Below are 22,573 nucleotides of genomic sequence, written 5' to 3'. Positions count from 1 at the left end.
GCTCATTTTTCATATATATGCTTATCCTCAAGGAATTGCCCTCAGAACTTTTTGAAACAAAGATTGGCAAATATGTTATTTGATTGAAATGTTTTTACGCAAGTAAATTTCTCTCAGATGATCTGGTCTTCTGTCTTTAAAAGAAATTTCACCAAAAGAGGATAGTTATTTGAAAAGGAAAGAGAAATGTCAGATAAACAGGTTGGTGTATGTTTGTAAATAAATTTAGACTATTGATAAAGAAAGTTATCTTTTAATATTTGAAACTGTAAAAAGTTGGAATTACTGTATCACACTCTTTGATAATGATGCTTGAAAGAAAATCATAAAAAGTTCCTTGTGATTAAATGTACATGTATGAAAAATGAGAGAGTTGTCCTGACTGCTTGTGGGTAATCTTCTGATCACCTTCAAATAAGCTGCCATTTTGAGACTGAAATTATATTATTGATCTCATTTTCGCACAGCAATAATTTTGTTATTCGTTTGTCTGATTATTATCAAACTTTCACTATTCTGTTTTATCCTCTACATAAATAATTTCATTACCGAGGTTGGATTACCTTTAAATAGACTCGTCCCCGTAGTTCGCCATCCATGAAAGTGATCATCCATTCAATTAACTTCTTAGAAATAATTAATAAGACAATTGATATCTTGATATTTTTTTCTTAATTCATTGAAGCGAACTACATGTAAAAGAGAATGATAAGAAGATAAAGTACGTATGGATATTTGAATTTGGTTCAGGCATGTTGAAACAAATCATCTCAGATAATGTACATTGTTTTCCTCCACAAAAATAATTCAAGAACTCAAAATTTGATTGCCCTTTAACAAAAAAAGTACAGTTCATCTTGTGGTTTGTGATGTAACACCAGAGCAGAGTAATCATTAAGTCAATCAACTTCTTGAAAAATAAAAGAAATTGACATCTTGTTAGTTTTGATTGATTTAATGAAGCAAAATAAAAGTGGATAATTAGATAAGATCACACATCATCAAATCCAAAATAGTACTTCTTACCCTAAATACAATGTAGGTAAGTTTCATGTAATCTTGGTTCATATGTGAATGATAATACAAAGCTCAGCAACATTTTCAGATATTGTGAGATAATCACCTGACTTGTGCTTTATGGAGAAATACACTTAAAATCTCAATAGTGAGACAGACTGGCAGCTGTACATGTAGATCTTTTTTTTCCTTTCAATACTACCAGTATATATTTTTCTTTTTTTCTGAGCCCCTTTTTGCCTTGGGGCACATTAAAGGTTTAATGGATGTACATGTATGTTATATGTCATCATGGATAAATATAATTCTGATTATAAATTATTTTTTCTCATTTTGTGTATGGAAGCAATCGCAGAAATTGTACAACGCCTACTTAGCTTGTTGTAAGCGAGCAAATGAGAGGCTGTCAAACATTTGTATCGTTGCACACAAGACGTACCATCCAAAATGTATCGTTGCACAGCTTTAGGAGGTGATGTCAGAATACAACTTAATTCATTGTGCTCAGTAAAATGAAGGTGCAATACGCGTATAAGCCTGCTGGCTGAATGTGAATGCTGCTCAAGGAAATGTGCACTTGTGGGATTTTGCTTTTCACTTTCACTTTTTTTACTCCCTTTTCCTAGATTACAGCAGGGAAAAACTTGTTTTTTTCATATTTTCGCTAAATTCTGAAGGTGTTGCACAACACAAATAGCGAATATTCTTATGCGTGCAATGGTGTGGGATTTAGCATTCGGTGAAAGAAGAGACGCTCTATTCAACTCGGCTAACGCCTCGTTGAATAGAGCATCTTTCTTTCACCTCATACGAAATCTTGCACCAACATCGTATTCGCTATTTGTGTATTGTCCCTACTCTACATCACAATGACATCACTTATTATGTGATAAAATTTGAAGGTGTTGAGTAAAGTAATTATTGATTTTTACTTTTGAAAATTTAAAACTTATTCTTTGTCCAATTTTTTTTTCAAACCTTCACCAATCTGCTTGTCTGATTTTTTTTTCAATTAAAACAAGTTTATGACCAGATATTTTTTTATAAACCATTTCTGCTATACTGGGTCTGTAATTTTCTATAAGTCATTCCTGCTGTACTGTGTCTGTTTCATGATTTTTGAAAATTGTCTCAAGGAAAATTTCCCTTGTGACATTGTATATGACTGGCCATTCATATCATTGATCATCGTCATTCCTTGAATTGGTCTTTCAAACAATAGTGAAAATTATGGATTGAATCATAATCAAATATCAGGGATATTTAGAAAATTTCAGACTCACTTCCAGTCAATAAAATGTTTTATCCAAAATATACCTGTAGACACAATTCCCTACTTGAATCAATCAATACATGTTTGACCATTGACATTGTCTTTGGATATGACTTGTCTATTCCAGTCACACCAGTGCAACCGACTTTAAACTGACCAAAAGCTATTACTTTATGTCCAAGACATAACCATCGGTCAGTTTGGATCAGTTTCATTGGTCTGACTGCAGCATATTGTGTGTGTGTGCTTGGACATTAATATATCAGGCAAGTTTTTTTTCCTGACCACCACTGGCCAATAAATTCATGGAAATGCTTTTCATCTTGCCATGTTGATATAATATCACTATCGCCTAGTTACCTATATCACATTCTCTTTGGAAGCAATGCGGGGCTTTCACACTTGCCCTGTATAGAAGATACCTGTACATGGTATTTTCTATTGAATCCAGATTGACTTCACAATCAGAAAATGGCAGAAAGTTCATCAATGTGAAAAAAGGTAATCCCATCAGAATTTGACAATTGTGAGTAATTCTATTGATATCTTTGGGTTATGCACAATATTTGCTGTAGGAATATGATACTTGTTATAGACTAGTATTACAATGGGTGATTTCAAGCTCAGTGTCACCATCTACAACACTGTACTTGAAATGAGGCTGATGTTGGGATTGATGACCTCAGAAGATAGCATGTACAATTATTTCTATGGCAGTTTGTGTTGAGCGGATGTGTTTGAATGTCGTCTGCTGAACCAATCATTACTGGTGGTGTTGATGATCTACGTGCAATTTTCCCATTCATTAACACCCATCTTGAGCTCACAAACAGGGTGAAACCCCAAGATAAAATGAGCTTTTTACAGTCAAGATGAGAGCAGAGCAAAACAGCTTTATACAATTTAATGAGCAATTATATTTACTCTTTCAGTTTCTTGACGTGATTTTAGAACTTACATCCTGGATGATAACATTTACAATATTCCCTGATTTCACTTTCATTTCACTTGCATCGATTAAGCCTTCTGACATGAAGATGAGATGATCAGCAGAGGGTTGATGTCATGTGCCATCAAGGATTGTCCTGAACACGGCGTTGTGTTTTATCGGAATCTCAACACCGAGAACAACACTGAACACCAAATTTGAAATCACCCAGTGTACAAGAGGTTTTTCTGGTTCAGGTTAATTTGAAAACAGAAAATATGTTAATTTTGGCAGTCCTGAAAATGTTCTTGTAATTTTTCGCTATTTATATATTAGGACATGTGTGTAAGCATCGTCTAAGGATGAAAACAGGAAGCATAACTTCTCCTTTTCTCCCTCTACTTCTTCTACTCCCATTAGAATTATTTTGCTTTGTTGATTGGTAATGGGCAGTCATCAATGACCTGGCCCACTTCCATTGCAAGCTCCCTCCGCTTGCTCCCTGCGTCAAGTCATCCATACAACCTGTGATGTCTCAATTACAAATTAAAATCTACAGGTGAATATTCCGATGACTCTTGTGCCGTCCATGCTGAGCCAGGTTTACCCGCATTTTGAAGATGCATGTGGAATGTTGATGCTTGAAATGCGGGATGGTGTGTTTCGGATGTGCTTCAATGTTTCACTTGGTTGGGTTTGAGGACTATTTTGAGCTATTCCATTTTTAGCTTGGCCACTGTAACAGGTATCGGTGTCAAATACAGATGCTGCTTGTGACTGCTTCTCCCCAATAAACAACATTGAATTACTGCCACCATACAAGAAGAAAACACAAAGCCACTGACTTCCTATCTGGATAATGTTTTTACTGCTTTTACTTCTCTTTTTGTATTTTAGTACAATATGAAATTCCTTTTCTCTATGATAATGTAAAACATGGTTTTGTTGCTCTTGAACATGTGGAATTTGTTTGTTACCTATTGTGATGCAATCAAGAACTTTCTTGTTGCAGTTGCTATATCTAAAACAATCTAATATTATATATTTTAAAATAAATTACAAAGGAATGTTGAGTGTGTGAACAGTGTGACATTATTGGCTATCTCATTTGCATACATGCCATTTAGTCCCACCTATGGTACGGGGTTAAGCTTAGCCCACTTTCGTTTTACACAGCATTTTTGCAAAGTGGGCTAACCCCACCTTTAGTACGGGATTATTTGGCCCTGCAAAAAAGCAGGGTTATCCCAGCAATTGCGGTGCTGAGAGCGATAGTACGGGGTTAAGATCGCTAGTGTAAAACGAAAGTGGGCTAAGCTTAACCCCGTACTATAGGTGGGGCTAAATAGCAATTTAGCCCCACCTATAGTACGGGGTTAAGGAAATTTAAGCGTGTGTAAAAAGTGTACGAGTGAAGTACTTGTACTACGAATGATCGACAAAACCACTAGTCCGGGGTTAGCGAGTTTCGTGTGTAAAAAGCAAGCATTCCTTATCCGGGGTTAGCGATAACAATTTGGCATGTGTGAAAAGGAAAAAAAATAGTACGGGTTAAGGATAGTACGGGTTAGCGATAGTCTGGGGTTAAGAAAATCCTGTGTAAAAAGGGTAATATACATGTGATGTATATTTGATATCATACGTATGTTAATTATGGATGTCAGGACCCCTTTCTTTGGGTATCATTTACACTCGGGAATGATTTTATGAAATCTTTCTGACTTTTCCTCATCCACTTTTTCTTTTTGGAGGGGGGGGGGGGGGAGTAGAGGAGAAGCATGCGTAACTTGTTGATATTCAATTAAGTAATAGTTTGGAAATGTATCAAGTCATGTGACTGACAATTAAAAAGTTATGAATTTATTTTACATGTATATTCAGAGAATTCAGACTTCAAACTTTGAAGAGATTTTCCTGGAATTTCAAAGCAAAGAAATAGTATATACTGAATGTACATGTACACGTGTCTCTGCTACATTTATAGGTCTGAATATCATTATATCACAAAGCCCAGAAATATAATTTTGAATTTTCTTGCAGTGTGAATGCCTATGTCTATGTTCATCTAGCCTTTGTGTATGAAGTGTTTCATGGTCACCATATTTTGCTGTAAGCACGCCTTGATGTAACATAATACCACAATTAATTCTCCATCACAGTGTTAATGCTTTTGTGGGTGCCTTTATTCTATTGGCTTGCTGTATTGTTTTACAGAGTATTTAATGAGAGTTGGGGAGTACTACAGGCAGTCACAAGCAATGTGGAAATTAATGTGACACTTAAACCAATGTGGCTCTGTTGATGTTGATCATTTTCTTCATAGGGATTTTGAATTTTAACTTAGCACTCAATTTCTATCATGATTCTGGAATAGTTCTGATTTTATGCAAGCTAATATTTCTTGCTGGCGGAGTCTGGAGATAATGGAACTCAACATTCTTTTAGACTGACATGAAAACCAAGAATGCCAAGTATTTTTTAAAGCAAATTCTTGTAATATTCCTGAAAGAGCTAAATTGCAGGTAAATTTCCTCTGTATATATACATTTATAAGTAGAAGAGTATTATTATTCATATGATATTGATACATGTATGCTATATTGTGAAGCACTTTGAGTCTGAAAATGAAAAAAGGTACTATACATGTATATGTAACATGGTTAAATTATAGGCATATGTTCAAGTATGTATCGGGTACTTGTCAAACTGAGAAGACCTTTCACAGGGATGTTTTCCAAGGTCATGGGTATTCTTGTAGTGTGAAAGCAAAATACGACAAAACTTTCTCATCTGAGTATACAAGGTGCAATAGAGAACTTTCTCATCCATGTGCAAGGTGCAATAGGTTGTTTCGCTTACAGCCTGGTCCCAGTGGCCAATGGACACAAAACCTATGCATACAGGACAAATGGACGAGCAAAATTTTGGGAGTGGCTCTTTTCACTTTCATCCGCTCCAAAATTGGCGGAAATCACTGTGAACGGATACTCGATGGATAGAGCATATGAAACATGTCTGCCATGAGTATACAACCGATGCATTGCACTTTCCAATGAATGGCAAGATTTCTTTTTTAGTTTTACATCCTCTTTAAACTTAGCAAAAAACTCTTTTGTATTTAACATACCAACTTGTCAGTTTTTCAAATTTCTGTATTTTGGTGCGTGGGGTGCACCAAAAATTTTGGACATTTTTTTTTTCACTTTTGCTTCCAATCCGAAACATGGATTTATGCCCTGCCAGTCAGTAAGTTACTTTTTCTGTGGAGTTGTAAATTGGTATGTAGGCCTACATGTAGTGATGCCGCAGGAAAAAAAAGAAAAGTTTGGTAGCAGTTTGTGTAGAAATTGAGAAGGCACTCAATTCCATATCACAGCATGAACACTTGGAAGAAGAGATTTTATTTCCATATTTTGGCAAATGTCAAGATATTTTATCAGTTCAGTTGCCTTTGACCTTCCAAAGGAATTCTCTAATCTGTATGTATGATTTTCAAGTCAGTTATGAGTCTTTGCAGTGATGCTTCACTATATTTCAGATTCATTTTTTTGTAGCACTGCCTTTTCTTCCTTTAAAATTCAGCATGATCTATGAACACATCCTATATAAATGTATTCTAAATTTCTCTGGTAATCCATAAGTTTCCTTCCAGAATGCCTGCTTGATTTGCCACTTTGATTTTGAAAGCAATAATCAAAACATATTTTTACATGTGCTTAACACTTTTTCACTTTCAGAACCGTAGTGGAAGGGCATTACATGAAAAGACTTTTCAGTTCTTTTATCTGACAAAGTAGATTGTATCCAACAGGTATTATAGGATCTGTTCTCAACCAATCAAAACCAAAGAAAGTCGGATCTGACAACCTGTCAGACAAAAGTGTTGATAAAACACTCTAGATCTATGATTATGATAGCTATTTATCTTGACTTAAAGCCTGTATCTACAAGTTGTTGCGAACAATTTCTCATCTCATTTGTTTTCTATTTTCTACTTTCTACAGGAATAAAACCTGACCACACTCTGTAATTTGGAAATAGGTCTGACCAATATCTGACGTTCTATCATATTCTGCAGTTTGGAATTACCGCAGGTGAGTACTCCGTAGGTGTAATGCAGTTAAAATTTACAATTTGTATGGCCCGTATTCTGAAGTCGGGTTTAACTTAAACTCAGGTTTAAAGTTGTGGTTTAAGTATGGGAAGCTCAAAGTATCAAAATTTTACTAAGTTGTATGTTTCTTTAGTTTACTGTGCTCTTTCCTGATTCATTGATGGTGAAGACAATCATCTATTTATATTTCCTACTCAATTATGAATGATTTGAGAGCCGAATGAGCTGAAAGTATGATATCTCTACTGTAAGTGATTATGTAACAATTGGCTGTCCATACTTACACCACAACTTTAAACCTGAGTTTAAGTTAAACCCGACTTCAGAATACGGGCCTATGCAGTTTGCCATATACTGCTGCCGGATATTCATCAATGAAAGAAAACACTGCTAAAAAGCAAGACAGGAATACATGTACATAGGTGTTGTTCCACAACCATGTTTATTAGTCTTTCCACATCAGATGTATCGCTTTACGTAGAATATACACTGGGATGAAAATGATAATTAGTGCCTTGTGCATTCTGCAGAGTAAAGATTGAGTGCTGAATACATAAAATTATTATTATTATTATTACTATTCATTATTATAATAGGTTCCCTCAGAAGACAGGATACATTCTACAACACATAACAATATACTTGACCCAAAGATATATCCTAGCTTGATACAACTAATGAAGACTTGCAGGAAGACACACATGTTTAGTTCAGTTTAAAACTATGATATAAATAAACTCCTCAATAAAGAAATTATTTTTGGTATAAGACCCTTGGTTAAGTGTTTTGTATACTTTTATTTCCTGAAGTCAAGTGCACCTATTAACTACATAAAGAAAGTAACCTTGACATTTAAAAGTGCAGCATTTACTTCATTTTTTGAGGATGATTGTGCGAATTTCGATGTGGCGCTATGGACTTTCCCTTCAATTTAGCACAGGATAATGTTTGTTTTCTATGCTAAGTAAAATTTCATTCAGCTTTACCCTTAGCCTTGGCCAAGGTACTTGGTGCTGTTGTTTCTCTATACATGACCTAGACTTGCCTAAAAATGTAGATTATTGTTGAATGAGGGTAAGAACTAATGCCTACATGTATACTGACCTGAGTGGTTATTGTAGTTAATTTATTTAGTTCTGTATTATAACTCTACCAATTTAGTGGTAGATAATCAGATGCAAAATAGCTTATTGAGAGTGCAGACAAAACCACACCTTCTAATCCGATAAACCAATCAAGAGTATCAGAGATAATTTAATGAATATCATATAAGCTTTGATTGATCGATTGATTCAAGCATCTTTGCATGCTCTATGAACATAGCAGGCGGCGAAGAGGATCTCACAGCTAAAACACCTTGAATATGTGGTGGAAACGTTGAAATTGTAACATTTAAAGATTTACAATCAAATGCTATAGGATCAGCATAGAAGGGTGAATATGTGTCTCTGACTCGTTATGGCCAATCTTTATCGTTTCAAGCCATTTAACTGTCTCCTCCCAAAACCGCCAGAGTTCAACGGGAGGGACTATTCGCATTCATATGTGCCAAAAGTTCCCTGTTGCACAATAAATTTCTTCGATCAGCTGCTAGCATGACATATTATTTAAAAATAATGTAAAAATAATGGAGCAAAACTTTATATTTAACTAGCATTGATAATGAATACTGAATCAGTTGTAATAAAGTTTTTTTCATGTAATAAATCTATGATTTATTGAAAGTTCAACTAGATGTTAGTAATTATTTTAGTATGTTAGAATATTAACTGCCATGATCTAGTAAACGAATCTATACAAAACACTTGATAAAACAATTATGATTGGCCGCGATTGTAAGGCCCTCATTAATATGCAAATACATTGTATATAACGACCTTTCCAAGTTAGCAGAGGCCTCGCTGCTAAAGTGGCTCAGTCTGGATATCATTACAATAAAAGCATAGTGCTGGAGTTCTTTTTCAAACCCTGATCGCCAGACAAGCAGTGCGCAAGGACTTGCTCAAAGGCTACACTGTCCATGGAAACGACACCTACCCTGAAATGATCAAATTTGCCTAGAAACATGTTTCACTTCATGTGATCTTAAGTGGCACTGGTGCTCCAATAGTGTACTGGTCTTCATTAGCCTATAATTTAATTAATGACCTGCTGCAATTGGGTATGATATAAGGGTGGGCAGGACAGTCTCTTTGGAGAGTACATGTATGCACAGAGAAATTGGATTTCCTCTATTATTATGAAATGTTAGACCGAACTGCAGTGCGCTCTCTGTGCTGATGTTAGGGGAAGCTAATGGAGCCTACTCTCGGGCTGATGATGATACATCTCATGGGTCGACAAGATGAGCAAAGCCTGCCTCGCATACTTCATCAAGAAGAGAGCGGTAGAGATTTGGTTAGAAGGTGGAGGATCTTCCATCTTGGTTCATGGTGGTAGACCATTTCCTGAAGAGAAGAAAGGCAAGGAAATGGATGTGTTGGTGTGATCGATACTTATGGGCAGAGATATCATGCTTCATTGAAAAGCACAGAGGAGAGGCATAATGGCAAGGTGGATGGGGAGACAAGGAGGGAGAAACAGTTTAATCAAGGGAATAATGGTAACATTTATTTGAATAAACAAACATTGGATGCTACATGTATATGGTAGTTATGTAGTACAATGAGTGAGGTATGTGTGAGGTACCTTTCCTTTTTTTTAAGAATTGGGTTTTGTATCATATTTTTTTTTCACTGTAGGCTGCTATTTCCTTAGTTATTGCCTATTTTATCTTTTATACTCTTTTCTTCACCACTCTCCGCCCTCGTTCTCTCTTTCTATTACCTTTTTTCTTTTTTGTTGCTCTCTCAAGATATATTCCCCCTTTCTGTATTTTTCTCTCAATTTCTCTTGTATGTCTCCTCTCATTCCCTTCTAACTCCCCCTTAGAGCTCCATACCCTTGCTCTCTCTCTCTTACTGACTCATTTCCCCCTGGGTAGGGCTGTGTAAACCCATCTCCCTGTTTTCAGGAAATGTGCTGCATCCTTCTACAGAACTCTACTTCCATACCACTGCTTGTGTCTTCTATGTGCTTTACAGGTAGATAGATGCCTCTCTTGTATCTCACAGAATCTTTTAAAGTTCAATATTAGCTCATGAATATGAAAGATATATGATCATGCTTTCTTATATGTACTCTGTTAACTCATACCGGTCAAGACCTTGTCTTACTATTCTTCATTCACTGGACCTTTTAAACATGACCTATTCAGCATTGCTTAAAATGAACTTGACCGAGAAACTGGTGAACAGTGGTGAAAGTTCCAAGGGTGTACCAGACTTAAAATGAGCTGCAAGAAGGTACTAAGGCTTCCATTAAGTTTAACACATTACATTTTGTCTGTAGCTGAGGCACTGCATCATCAAGGAAGAGGTTGTACAGGATTTGAAAAATCCTGAGAACACTTTGTATGTTGTTTAGATCTGATAGGCCCAGGATATCTATCAATTACAGCATGAAACCGGCAATAACCAAGAATTCTTGGCAAAAACAAACATTGTAATGAGCACAGCTGGTTTTAAAGCACCTGTGGGCTATTCCATAAAAGAAAGATTCATATAAGCCACATTATGAGTGAAGCACTGTTTTTAATAATTCACGATGCCTTCTGGCTATTAGTGTTTTAACGTTGTAGATGATGGTTACTTATGCGTGGTCTACTTGTACATTGCATTGGTGGAGCTAGAACTGTTCAATTCATTATCTGAAATATTTGAAGAAGAAAAAAAATATAAAAATAGATAAATAGCCTGTGACAGTAATTCAATTTTCCTAAGTATACTTCAGTATAATATAAATCACCTCTTTCCCTTGGTGTATGTATTCTTTTTTTGAATGAGAGCACCGTTAAAATCGACAAATATCTGTTACGTTTCGTTACTTTACTAGCACGAAAATCTTAATTCACCGGTGAAGAGAAGAAAAGATACTGATACTGCCTTCTAGATCTTTAGTGGTGAATTCATGGTGATGGAGCTATGCTACATGTACAGCAGGCTGGAATCATCAAAGGTGCACATTTCTAAATTTCAGAATGGCGGTGCAGGGTTTTCATTGATGAGAATTGATCTGTGATGACACAAGCATCCCATTCATACTGTCCAGTATGCACTTTCTCTATTTCTTGGGAGCATTTTTATTATCCTGTTTCAGACACAAAAATATTTAACCACTGTGTACTGAAGGCCCTGAATTGAAACAGACAGTTTTGTATTTGCTAGTCTCTGCATGGACACACACTTGTTGATCAAAGTTTCAATCAGGGTCTGTGCCTGCAGACTAATCTCTATAGTAGAGTACTCTAATACCCTTTTTACACACGCTAAAATTTCCTTAACCCCGTACTATAGGTGGGGCTAAATTGCCATTTAGCCCCACCTATAGTACGGGGTTAAGCTTAGCCCACTTTCTTTTTACACAGCATTTTTGCAAAGTGGGCTAACCCCACCTTTAGTACAGGATTATTTGGCCCTGCAAAAAGGCAGGGTTATCCCAGCAATTGCGGTGCTAAGAGCAATAGTACGGGGTTAAGATCCCTAGTGTAAAACGAAAGTGGGCTAAGCTTAACCCCGTACTATAGGGGGGGCTAAATGGCAATTTAGCCCCACTTACAGTACGGGGTTAAGGAAATTTTAGCATGTGTAAACAGTGTACAAGTGAAGTACTTGTACTACGAATGATCGACAAATGTATTTAAAGCATGAGCTACCAATAGTCCGGGGTTAGCGAGTTTCGTGTGTGAAAAGCAAGCATTCTGTATCCGGGGTTGGCAATAACAATTTGGCATGTGTGAAAAGGAAAAAAGATAGTAAGGGGTTAAGGATAGTACGGGGTTAGCGATAGTCCGGGGCTAAGAAAATCCTGTGTAAAAAGGGTATAACAGACAAAATAGTCATGTACAAACATTCCAATCACTCCAAAACAGGAAGCAGTGAAGCATATTTTTAAAATCTTGTCAAGTTCATGCCTCTTTTTGCCCACGCTCATTCCATTCACGCTGTTTTATGATCGTCACACGTACAGATAAGTCCAAAGACCATATCATGAACATTTTCATAACAATGCAAAATTCCTCACTGTGCCGTATGACACTGTGAAAGCCTATCTTTAAGGTCAAGTCCACCCCAGGAAAACATTGATTTGAATAAATAGAGAAAAATCAAACTAGCATAATGCTGAAAATTTTATCAAAATCGGATGTAAAATAAGAAAGTTATGAATTTGTAAAGTTTCGCTTATTTTTCACAAAACAGTGATATGCACAACTCAGTGACATGCAAATGAGAGAGTCGATGATGTCCCTCACTCACTATTTCTTTTGTTTTGTATTGTTTGAATACAATATTTGAGTTTTTACAGATGTGACAATAAGGACCAACTTGACTGAATCATATATTTTTCAACAATGCTAATTTCATATGTTCACGGAGGAAATAATCGTCATTTCACTTGATAATGAGGAGAAAATGAGAATATTTCATATGATGAAATACATAAGAAATAGTGACCAGGATGTGCATAGAACTGTTTTGTGAAATTAAACAAAACTTTAAAATGTCATAACTTTCTTATTTTACATCTGATTTTGATGAAATGTTCAGTGTAATGCTTGTTTGATTTTTCTCTTTTTATTCAAATCAACATTTAGTTGGGGTGGACTTGTCCTTTAAGTTTTGGTAAATCCCACCATAAGTGCATGTGTGTTTTATTGGAAAAATCAACCAAGTTTACATCAGATTTGATTCGATCAGTTGCCAGATCAAAATAGATTATGCATGTTTTTATCTTGTTTATAGAAAACACCATCTCAAACATGGAATAGGCTTAAAATTTCAGGATATAATTTTAATATAGCTCTAATATCCAGTTACTAAATAGTAAAGTAAGAATCATTACCAAGAGAAGGTGCTAAAATTTTAAATTTTAATGGGTAAAAATTGATTCAATGACTACTAATGCTTTTTCACTGTTGTATTGATCAATGATGCTCAAGTATGGTTCAATTTATTGACTCTTTACCAAATCTTAACCCATGATATAGTTATGTCCCTTTTGTATGATTATTGGATTACCCTATTTTTCGAATTTACTGGACCCTAAAAAAAGTCCCTTGATACTACCCCAGTCCATTGTCCAATTTCTATTACTCACCCAGGACCAAACACAAGGTTTTAGAGCCTCAACTTGAAGTTTGTAAACAAAAATGTAGTTCTCCCTTTCTTTCCGCCCACTGTGCTTCATGGATCAGTCCCAAGTTCTATTCATCATTGATGCGCACTATAAGGGCAAGGATTTAGAAAATCAGTCATGTTTGTATACTACATGTACATGTAGACCAGGCATCAAGGAAATAAATCGCATGCCATGCACAGATCAACCTACAGTACCTGCAGTAGACACAATTTTAATAACCCACTTTCCCTGGTTTAATTGTTGTGAGAGTGTCTCTGGCATGGGACAAGCTTTATATTGTTTGGATTGATCAATTTTGGATAGAAACAGAAACAGGACAATTTGAATATTCTTGAAAGGTAAGAGTCTTAGTATTATCTAATTGTAGAACATAAAATTTATTGGAAAGGTGACTTTCACGTTCAGTTTCTCTTGTATGCATAAAACTGTGCGTCAATTACCTGGCATATGACTGTAATTGACTCAAGTGTCAATAAGACATAATTTGAGAAAATTTGTTATGGCTTGTTTTATTATTATGCAGGCTTTTCTACTTGCTGTCATCAATATATTAATATGAGATTAAATGGGTGTGTCTAATTCAACAGTGCTCTGAAAGTGATTAAGCTATATATGCCTGAATATGTAGGCCTACAATGCAGGTCTCCTGGAAAAATTGTGGAAGTATATTTGGCCATCTCTATAAAGTGCAGACAAGAAAATCATTACAAACGTCTATTTTTACTAGGTGGGGGCATTTTGGTCTAGTGGTTATGAATCCCATCTTTCAATCTGAGGGATATTCACTTCTAAGTCATGGCATGTTTTCCTTCAGCAAGAAATTTACCCACATTTGCTGCACTTAACCCAGGTGAGATGCTGGGTACCAGGTAAAAAATTATTCCTTGAAACGCAGTGAGGTTTTACGGCCATACATTTACTCTATATTATATTGATATTGATAATAACATCAGTTATTATGCACTTTATGTTGACTTAAAAAAAACAATACATATGTACAGTGTACCATACTGCACTTCACAGGTGTACAACTATTTTTTGGTGAACAAGATCACAGTGAAAAGACAGAAGGCTATGCAAAGGCTACAATTGATATCAAAATGCAGCTAGTTGTCTACACATTGTAACTTGCTTTGTGGGATCATGGTGGGATAGGGCAGAAACCCTATGGTGTGCAAAAAAGCTTTTAGAATGACAAACAAAATCACAACATAAAAGAAGGAAGGCTACAGATGTGGAATTCAACAGTTCAAATTAAAAAAAAAGCAATCATTAATGTACAGGAACTTTTGAAACACTACTTATGCAATGAAAGATGTTTGTACACTTTAAATATGGTAAAAGGGGATAGAAATAGCTTATCAGTCTGGATTATTCAATCAACCACCCTTCATATAGCAGTGTTTTATTTTTATTATGTCTAGAAAGGGGACATTTGTCATAGAAACGATGAAACGGCAGGAAATAGAGTTATATTAAGTGAGTCTGTCATTTTGGGAGAGTTACATGCATATGAGAAGTACATGCATAGGATATGTTTGGGGGTTTGAAAATTGACTTATACCCTTTTTACACACGCTAAAATTTCCTTAACCCCGTACTATACGTGGGGCTAAATTGCCATTTAGCCCCACCTATAGTACGGGGTTAAGCTTAGCCCACTTTCTTTTTACACAGCATTTTTGCAAAGTGGGCTAACCTCACCTTTAGTACGGGATTATTTGGCCCTGCAAAAAAGCAGGGTTATCCCAGCAATTGCGGTGCTAAGAGCGATAGTATGGGGTTGAGATCGCTAGTGTAAAACGAAAGTGGGCTAACCTTAACCCTAAGTGGGGCTAAATGGAAATTTAGCCCCACCTATAGTACGGGAAACATTAGCGTGTGTAAAAAGTGTACGAGTGAAGTACTTGTACTACGAATGATCAACAAATGTATTTAAAGTATGAGCTACCACTAGTCCGGGGTTAGCGAGTTTGTGTGTGAAAAGCAAGCATTCCTTATCCGGGGTTAGCAATAACAATTTGGCATGTGTGAAAAGGAAAAAAAATAGTGTGGGGTTAAGGGTTAAGTACGGGGCTTAGAAAATCCTGTGTAAAAAGGGTATTAGTTTTTTATTAGGACTACAAAATAGTGTGTGATAGTTTTGGTCTGAAAAATACTCCATGCCTGATGCATTTACATGTAATCAAATGGTATTTAGCAGTTCTTTTTTTTTCATGTGGTGCCTTGTGCATATTTGTCTATTTTGTTCTATTGACGTCATCAATCTATTCACCTTTCCACCTCAAGGGATAACTTTTTATTGGTATTCTTATTACCAGGAAGTTATTGCATGGTTTCCATGGTGATGTAGTCACTTCTGTACAATTGGACTTTCATTGTTATTTGAGCTACTTATATAGACAGTTTTAGTGCAAATACAGTATCTGTATGTGTTTATAGGTACCCAGTGTTTGAGGACAATTATTGGAACATTACATATACTGTTGCAATGATTGCAACTATAAATACAGGAAATTGAATGTATGTTGTTACCAAAATAGTACAGGAATATTTTTATAAAGTGAAATTGGAGGATAAAAACTTTCCAATTTTTAAAACACACTCTTGGCTTTTGTATACTATACTAGAGCACACAAGGGAAAACGTAGGAATCTATTAATATTTTCACCCCATTTCTTGTTTTTTTTACATGTGTGTGCTATTTGTTTCAAATGCCAATTAAACATGGCTATGTTTTAATTTCTAATTAATTTTGTTTTGTATTTTTCATTATTTAATTTTTTACTTTTGAAGCATCATGCAAGGGCATTTCATAATTATATACATGATTTCCTGTCCTTTAACAAACTAATAGAAACCTTGAGTTAATTGATATAGTATTAACTTGTAATATTTACAATATATATATATATATATATATGATATATATACACACACAAAGATTTATGTTTATATTAATACACCAATTTCATTATTTTGCTCTGGATATTCTTTCACTCTACTGGTACAGTATGGCTGTACAAAAACAAGTTTTTTTTTTCATGTTTCTTCAGATATGGATAGTGGTCAACGGTAATAATTACATTCAAGTTGATGACAAAGCATGACAAATTAATTAGGTGATTATGTACTACAGTTTCAAAGATGGCACCTTAATGATTTTGTTTTGTATATAATTGTAAAGGATATGATTGATATTAGACCATCTATAATGAAAGCTCATAACAACTCAGCATTTATTAGGTCGTACATGTACATGGTACATGTATACAATGTGCAGTTAAGCACAAGTAATATAGGCTTTGTGGAAATTAGTTGCTAATATTTTACAAAGGGGAATGTTTTACAATGTCATTTATAATTGTATGTTCTCTTACGTCCCTTTCATACTGCGCTTTTCCCCTGTGAACTTCACTGGAGGGGAAACTGCTCAGTATGGAAGGAACAGAGGAGAATTCCTCGGCGAAGTTCTGCAGTATTTTAAAATGCATCTTTTTCAGCGTTTCATCTTTGCGTATTGAAAGAAAAAAAGTCACTCTAATGTAACAAGTTGTAGACATACTTAAAAATCTTTAGTTGTGAACCACACCCAGTATCAATGTGGTTGAAATAAAATTGAAGAAGAATTTTTGAAGTGTATTAATGAGCTCTTGATAAACATCCATTAAGGAATACAGAGTGATGGACTTTTCTAGTTTTATTGTATGACATCACCTGCGAGCAGCTAGTATATGTATGACATGTAATATAAAGTTCTTTAATTTCCATCTTTTAATGGATTAACATGATTATTTTATTTAAAAAAAGTGTTTGATATATTGAATGTAGAGGTAAAGTAATTTACCTTCTTTAAGAAAAAAAAATGTGTGTTAAGGATTTTTGGCCACCTGACAAATTGGCGAGCAGATTGCATGAGATTTCATAAAATTAAAATGTTAAAAATCTGTAGAAATATCTGTTAATTGTTTGATGCATTTTTGCCAAACTCATTTTTTTTTCACTTAAACCAACTTAAAGGTAAGTGCTAGTTTTGGTAACGATATCAAAATGAGTTTGTACAGAATCCAATGAAATGACCACCAAAGTGTCTGTTTGTATAAATAGAACGTATGTACCAAAGGATTCTGGAAGAAATTGTGTAATTGCTGAGAAATCAGCAAATAAGCACAGGATTCGGGTAGAGCGTCGGGCCCGACATTCAAAGCAATAATTATTCACTGTCCCACGTGCGCTTATCTGTGTTGGGGATCTTCAGTCTGAACATTTTACAGCGTAGATTTCAAGATTTCACAAAGTTCAGTTTATGTAACTGTACCAGATCTAGATCCTCGATGATATACTAGTACTGACAATTAAGCCTTGTTTTTTGTAATACAGACTTTCTCATGAAATCAGTGTTTACTGCAACTACTGGAATTTCTCCTTAATGTCATGGTCAGCTTCCCCTTCATGAATAGTGTAATTTCATTAGCCACTTGACAGTATACTGTATGAATGGGGGAAGACAAAAATGGGGAAGGAGAAGGAGAAAGGGGGATTAGAGAGAATGAGGAGGAGGATGCAGCAGACAGATAATTTTAGCAGATCTAATTTTAGAAGCAATTTTGCACCTCATTAATTGGGTGGGATGGAATGAATCTCGTAATTGATTGGGGCAATGTATGACTGATTTGATGAATTCATATCAGACACCATACTGACGGGCTGGGTATTTCCGTAACTTTTCCTTTATAGACCTGTTCACATGTAGCCTTATCCCCTTCACAAACCATGCTCATATCTACATAAAGTGTAGTTTACATGATTGCATATTAAAGCTGTTATTTTCGCGGAGGTTTTATTTTTTTGCAGAATTCATGAATTACCGATCGGCCGCAAATTTAACAATGCGCAAAAATATTGACACATTTAGTAATCACTGACAATGTCCCTAACAGCAAAGCTTTGTTATTGCAAATGTGTGGTGAAAAAGTATGAGATATGGATCTATATCAGGCCTCTACAAAAATTTTTTTCGTCACTTGCCCTGTTGGGCAAGTGATGAAAAAATTTGCTTGCCCGATAGAAAAAACTGCTTGCCCAATTTTTTAAATAATTTTTCATTATGACGGCACTACTCTTATTTTTATTAAGGTACATGTATACAAAATAACAATTGAGAATCATGTCCAGTATAAAAGAACACACATTGAAAAGGATATTTTCAGCAACGTAGGCCTGAGTCTTTACGTTTATTTTGGAGGAAAAAAAATCAATATTTTATGGGTATTTAAGGTTTTAAAAAACCCTTCAACAAAAGTTGCTAAAATTTCATATTTTGCATCTTTAAATCCATGAAATGGCTACCTGCATACCATATTTCCTTAGAATTGCTTTCATTTATAGTTGGAAACTATAAAGAAAGCCAGTGAAAAATGTTCAGCTCTTTATTGACTCGGAAAAAAATTATTTTATCATCAAAGTGGAGTGGCTAAAATTTCACATTTTGCATCTTTAAATCCATGAAATGGTCATTTATTTTCCATATTTCCTTGATTAAAAAAAAAATATTAGTTGGAAACCATCAAGTCTTTTCTTCAGCATTTTATGATGTTCCACTCGATCAATAATTTTATCTACGTTTTCACATGCTACTTTTTTTTTTCTATTTTGAGGAATACCTGTTCACTTATTAATGAATTATTACTAACATTGTTTAATATTGTATGATTTTAAGTAATTTTTTTCACTATGCTTAGAATCTTGGGTGTGTGTGTGTGTTTGTGTGGGTGTGACTGTGAGTTGAACTTGAGTTGATATAAATGAATTCAATATCTAATTTCTACTTCGCCTATTCCAGTACAATAACCTGTACTCGGCCATGTAATAAAGGCCCACATACCCTAACTTTTCCTGAAGTTCTTTGAAAACGCAGACTTCTACGAAAATTGCATTTCTCTATGGGGGAGTCTAAATTTGGTGAGAATGTATTCATTAATAACTTAAATATACATGACAATGAAGAAATCATCAAACTTTATAGGAAATTTTGAATAATATACCCGAAATGTAAACTCTGTCTGAAACAGAAAATCACCATCATTGAGGCCTTTACTGAGCGAATTGTCCCCCAGAGCTCTGGCAGAGAGACAGACTGCTCAGACTGGCTAGCTAGTGTGCGCACGTGTGTGAGCCTCCCGCCGGCCTTGTAAAATAGATGGAGCTTTGTTTGGTGATTTATTGTCTGATATTTACCTCATCCCCTCAAAAAGGGAAACAAATGAATTTTAAGTTATAATTAACAAATACGGCAAGTTATTTTGGATGTTAATACTAAATAGGCCGTTTTGAAAAGCAAAGCCGAATGACAACTCACCAATGCGAGGTTACTATAGACTCTGTGATTGATTTCCTGTGTAATTCTAATTATTTTATCACAGAATCGTGATATCGGAAGGAGGGAAAATGTGCATTAGAAATTGCACATGGTGGTAGTCATAATGGACCCCTATACTACATTCAACTGTTTCCCGGCCATTGCGTTGATTTTTTTCATACCTGCTGGTACCATTTATGGAAATACGTGGTACAGAAAAAATAACGCAATTTCGGAATTTGAAACTGCGCTACTTGCTATTTTTTAGGCTTATTCATGATTTTGAGTGTGGATTTTGGATGATTTATGGAAAAACGAGGTACGGTCCAAAAAAAAGACGCAACAACCACTTGCCCGATCGGGCAATTGACTTTGAGAAGTGCTTGCCCGCACGCCATTTTCACTTGCCCCGGGCAAGCGGGTTTGTCGCGCCCTGCTATATATTTAAAAAGTTAGCTAGAATTTCACTTTTTTATTTCTCAAAAGAAATCAAAATCTTAATTATTTCCCGACATATTTTTAGCAATATTTATTCACTCATTGTAATATCACAAATGTATTTTCCATGAAATAATTTGATGTTATTGTCATCTGATTGACTGTATTCACTGGTACATTGGCAGCTATTTGCTTACTCATTAATATTCATAAGTCACATGACCAGAGGTTTTTAGAGGTGTGAGACTCTGTTCACAAAATTCAACATTTTTGCACTTAAACCCTTTTTCTAAAAAAAATGAATCTACCAAAACACAACTTCCAAAGGTTACTTTCACAGATCAAACTGTGACATGGTTAATTTTCAAATCTAAAGGTAAAAAAAGTGAAATTTGAACAAATTTTTTCATACTCTCAGACTGTTTTTACAGGGACATATTTATATACAAAAGACATGTCAGCATGGGGATTTTGTGGAGTATATTTTTACACGTGTTTTGCACTATTTTTGTTTAACTCTGAAATGCTGTGGAAGCGTTTGGTACATCTTCTGATCACAAATTCAACGACCCGCGAAAATGTTGGGACCCCCGCAATTCGCAAAAAATTATGCACGCAAAAATAACAGCTTATAAAGTACTACTTGTTCACTCTTTCTTATTGCTAAGCCACACATAACCAGCAGTAAACATTTCTTTCAATGCCTACACTGCCTCCTACAGTTTCTCTGTATATGCTGCCATTTCAAGCAACTTTCCCAAGACCAGGGGAATTTCTCTCCCCTCAGACCATAATCTGAATGCAGTGGTCTCATCATTCAGACTACCAGAGCATAGTACAATTGTGTACTGTACTTTGATACAAGTTGGAAGTAATGCTAGACTTCTTTGAAGACCCAATTCTTGATTAAGTGCCAATCTTGTTCTCTGCTTGCTGACTACATGCATCTCACTTAGCACTTTATATTCCAATTCAAGTTTTGAAGTTGTACATAAGTTCACAGCTGGACATATTTGCTCTTGTTCATTATGCTCCTCTTTTTTGTATCTTTTTATTTTTGATCCTTGATAATTCTATCTTATCTTTGCAGATATTATTTCATTATTTTTTCTACAATGAAACACAATTACAAAATATACAAACAGAAGAGATCTTTATATTATCCTTGATAACTGAATGTTCACCCGGCCCTAGTGACTGGCTTTTCCATCTTGGTCTTGTAAGGAAAATGTGTCTCCATGTGAAACAAATTTAAATATTTGCTGCTTCCTGGTTTTACCATCTTAAATTGAAGTTTAGCTTGTACTTCAATAGAATTTGAGCTGAGTTACTAAGTGAGTGAGGTGTTGACAAGATAGTTTATCATGTTCACAGAGAGCTGTCCTTACCTAACAGAGAAGGTAAAAAAATTGAGGATGGATGATGAGGTGTATACACATTCGGGTAATGCGATCGATGAGGAATGATGAAAGGGAGTCAGTCTAATTTCATTAAATGCACATCCCGATCATTGAAGAGGAGACAGAACGGTCTGACAGCTTGGTGCTTGCGTTTGTGAGATTGGCCAATTATTATTACGGGGATGTGAGGTGCACGGCAGGAATGGCGAGTGGTAGAAGTAGTCACCGCTGCACCCGTCATCTCTCTCTTGGCGCATGGAGATGTGACAGATATGACAGAAAGGTTATATTATTTCTATAGACAGAGTAGTTCATCCTCAAGGGTATTAGGAGAAAAAGCAGGGTGATAGATTATTACCCAGCTACTGCTTCCTTTAGGGCTTTCACACTGCAAAGAAAACCATTAATTTCTGAAGTCTTCTCTCAAAAGGGTGTGTTGTGAGCAGTAGGTACCTTGGTCAATTGCAGTTACCAGTGATAATTGGGCCACATGATTTTGGTGGTCATTCTTGTATCTCTGAGCTTTCATGATGATAGTTTTGCTTGAGAGTGATGATAAGTTTAGGCATTTTTTTTTAGTGTAAATGAGCAAGATTTACAAACTCAGTTCTGTATGCAGCAAGGCCCAAGGAGTTTGAAGCTCCTTGGTAGGCCAGACAATTTAGAATGGCAGTTGAATTTAAAGCTTGCTACTCTCTATAGGGGCTTCGATGTTTGTCAACCTGCTTGATGCTAACCAATGTAGGTTTGGAGCAATCTGCATTTTAGTGCTCAATCCCTTTGTCAACTTCCAGTGCATTTGGTGGCA

At 35.5% G+C, this 22,573-nt stretch overlaps 1 long non-coding RNA gene across 2 annotated transcripts in view; it reads left to right on the top strand.

Moving 5' to 3' along the window:
- Window positions 1-22,573, top strand: part of LOC121410755 — a 75,860-nt gene that overhangs the window by 21,225 nt on the left and 32,062 nt on the right. The window contains exons 1-2 of one of the 2 annotated variants that reach the window (XR_005969372.1): window positions 5,185-5,740; window positions 7,223-7,312. This is a non-coding gene — a long non-coding RNA (uncharacterized LOC121410755). Of the gene's footprint in view, window positions 1-5,184; window positions 5,741-7,222; window positions 7,313-22,573 lie in introns of those variants that run through there. The other variant, XR_005969371.1, reaches the window with a different exon arrangement.

Source organism: Lytechinus variegatus, chromosome 3, assembly GCF_018143015.1.
Source record: "Lytechinus variegatus isolate NC3 chromosome 3, Lvar_3.0, whole genome shotgun sequence".
Classification (NCBI taxonomy): domain Eukaryota; kingdom Metazoa; phylum Echinodermata; class Echinoidea; order Temnopleuroida; family Toxopneustidae; genus Lytechinus; species Lytechinus variegatus.
The sequence above is the reverse complement of the archived record's forward strand: the minus strand, read 5'-3'. Positions and strand labels throughout refer to the sequence as shown.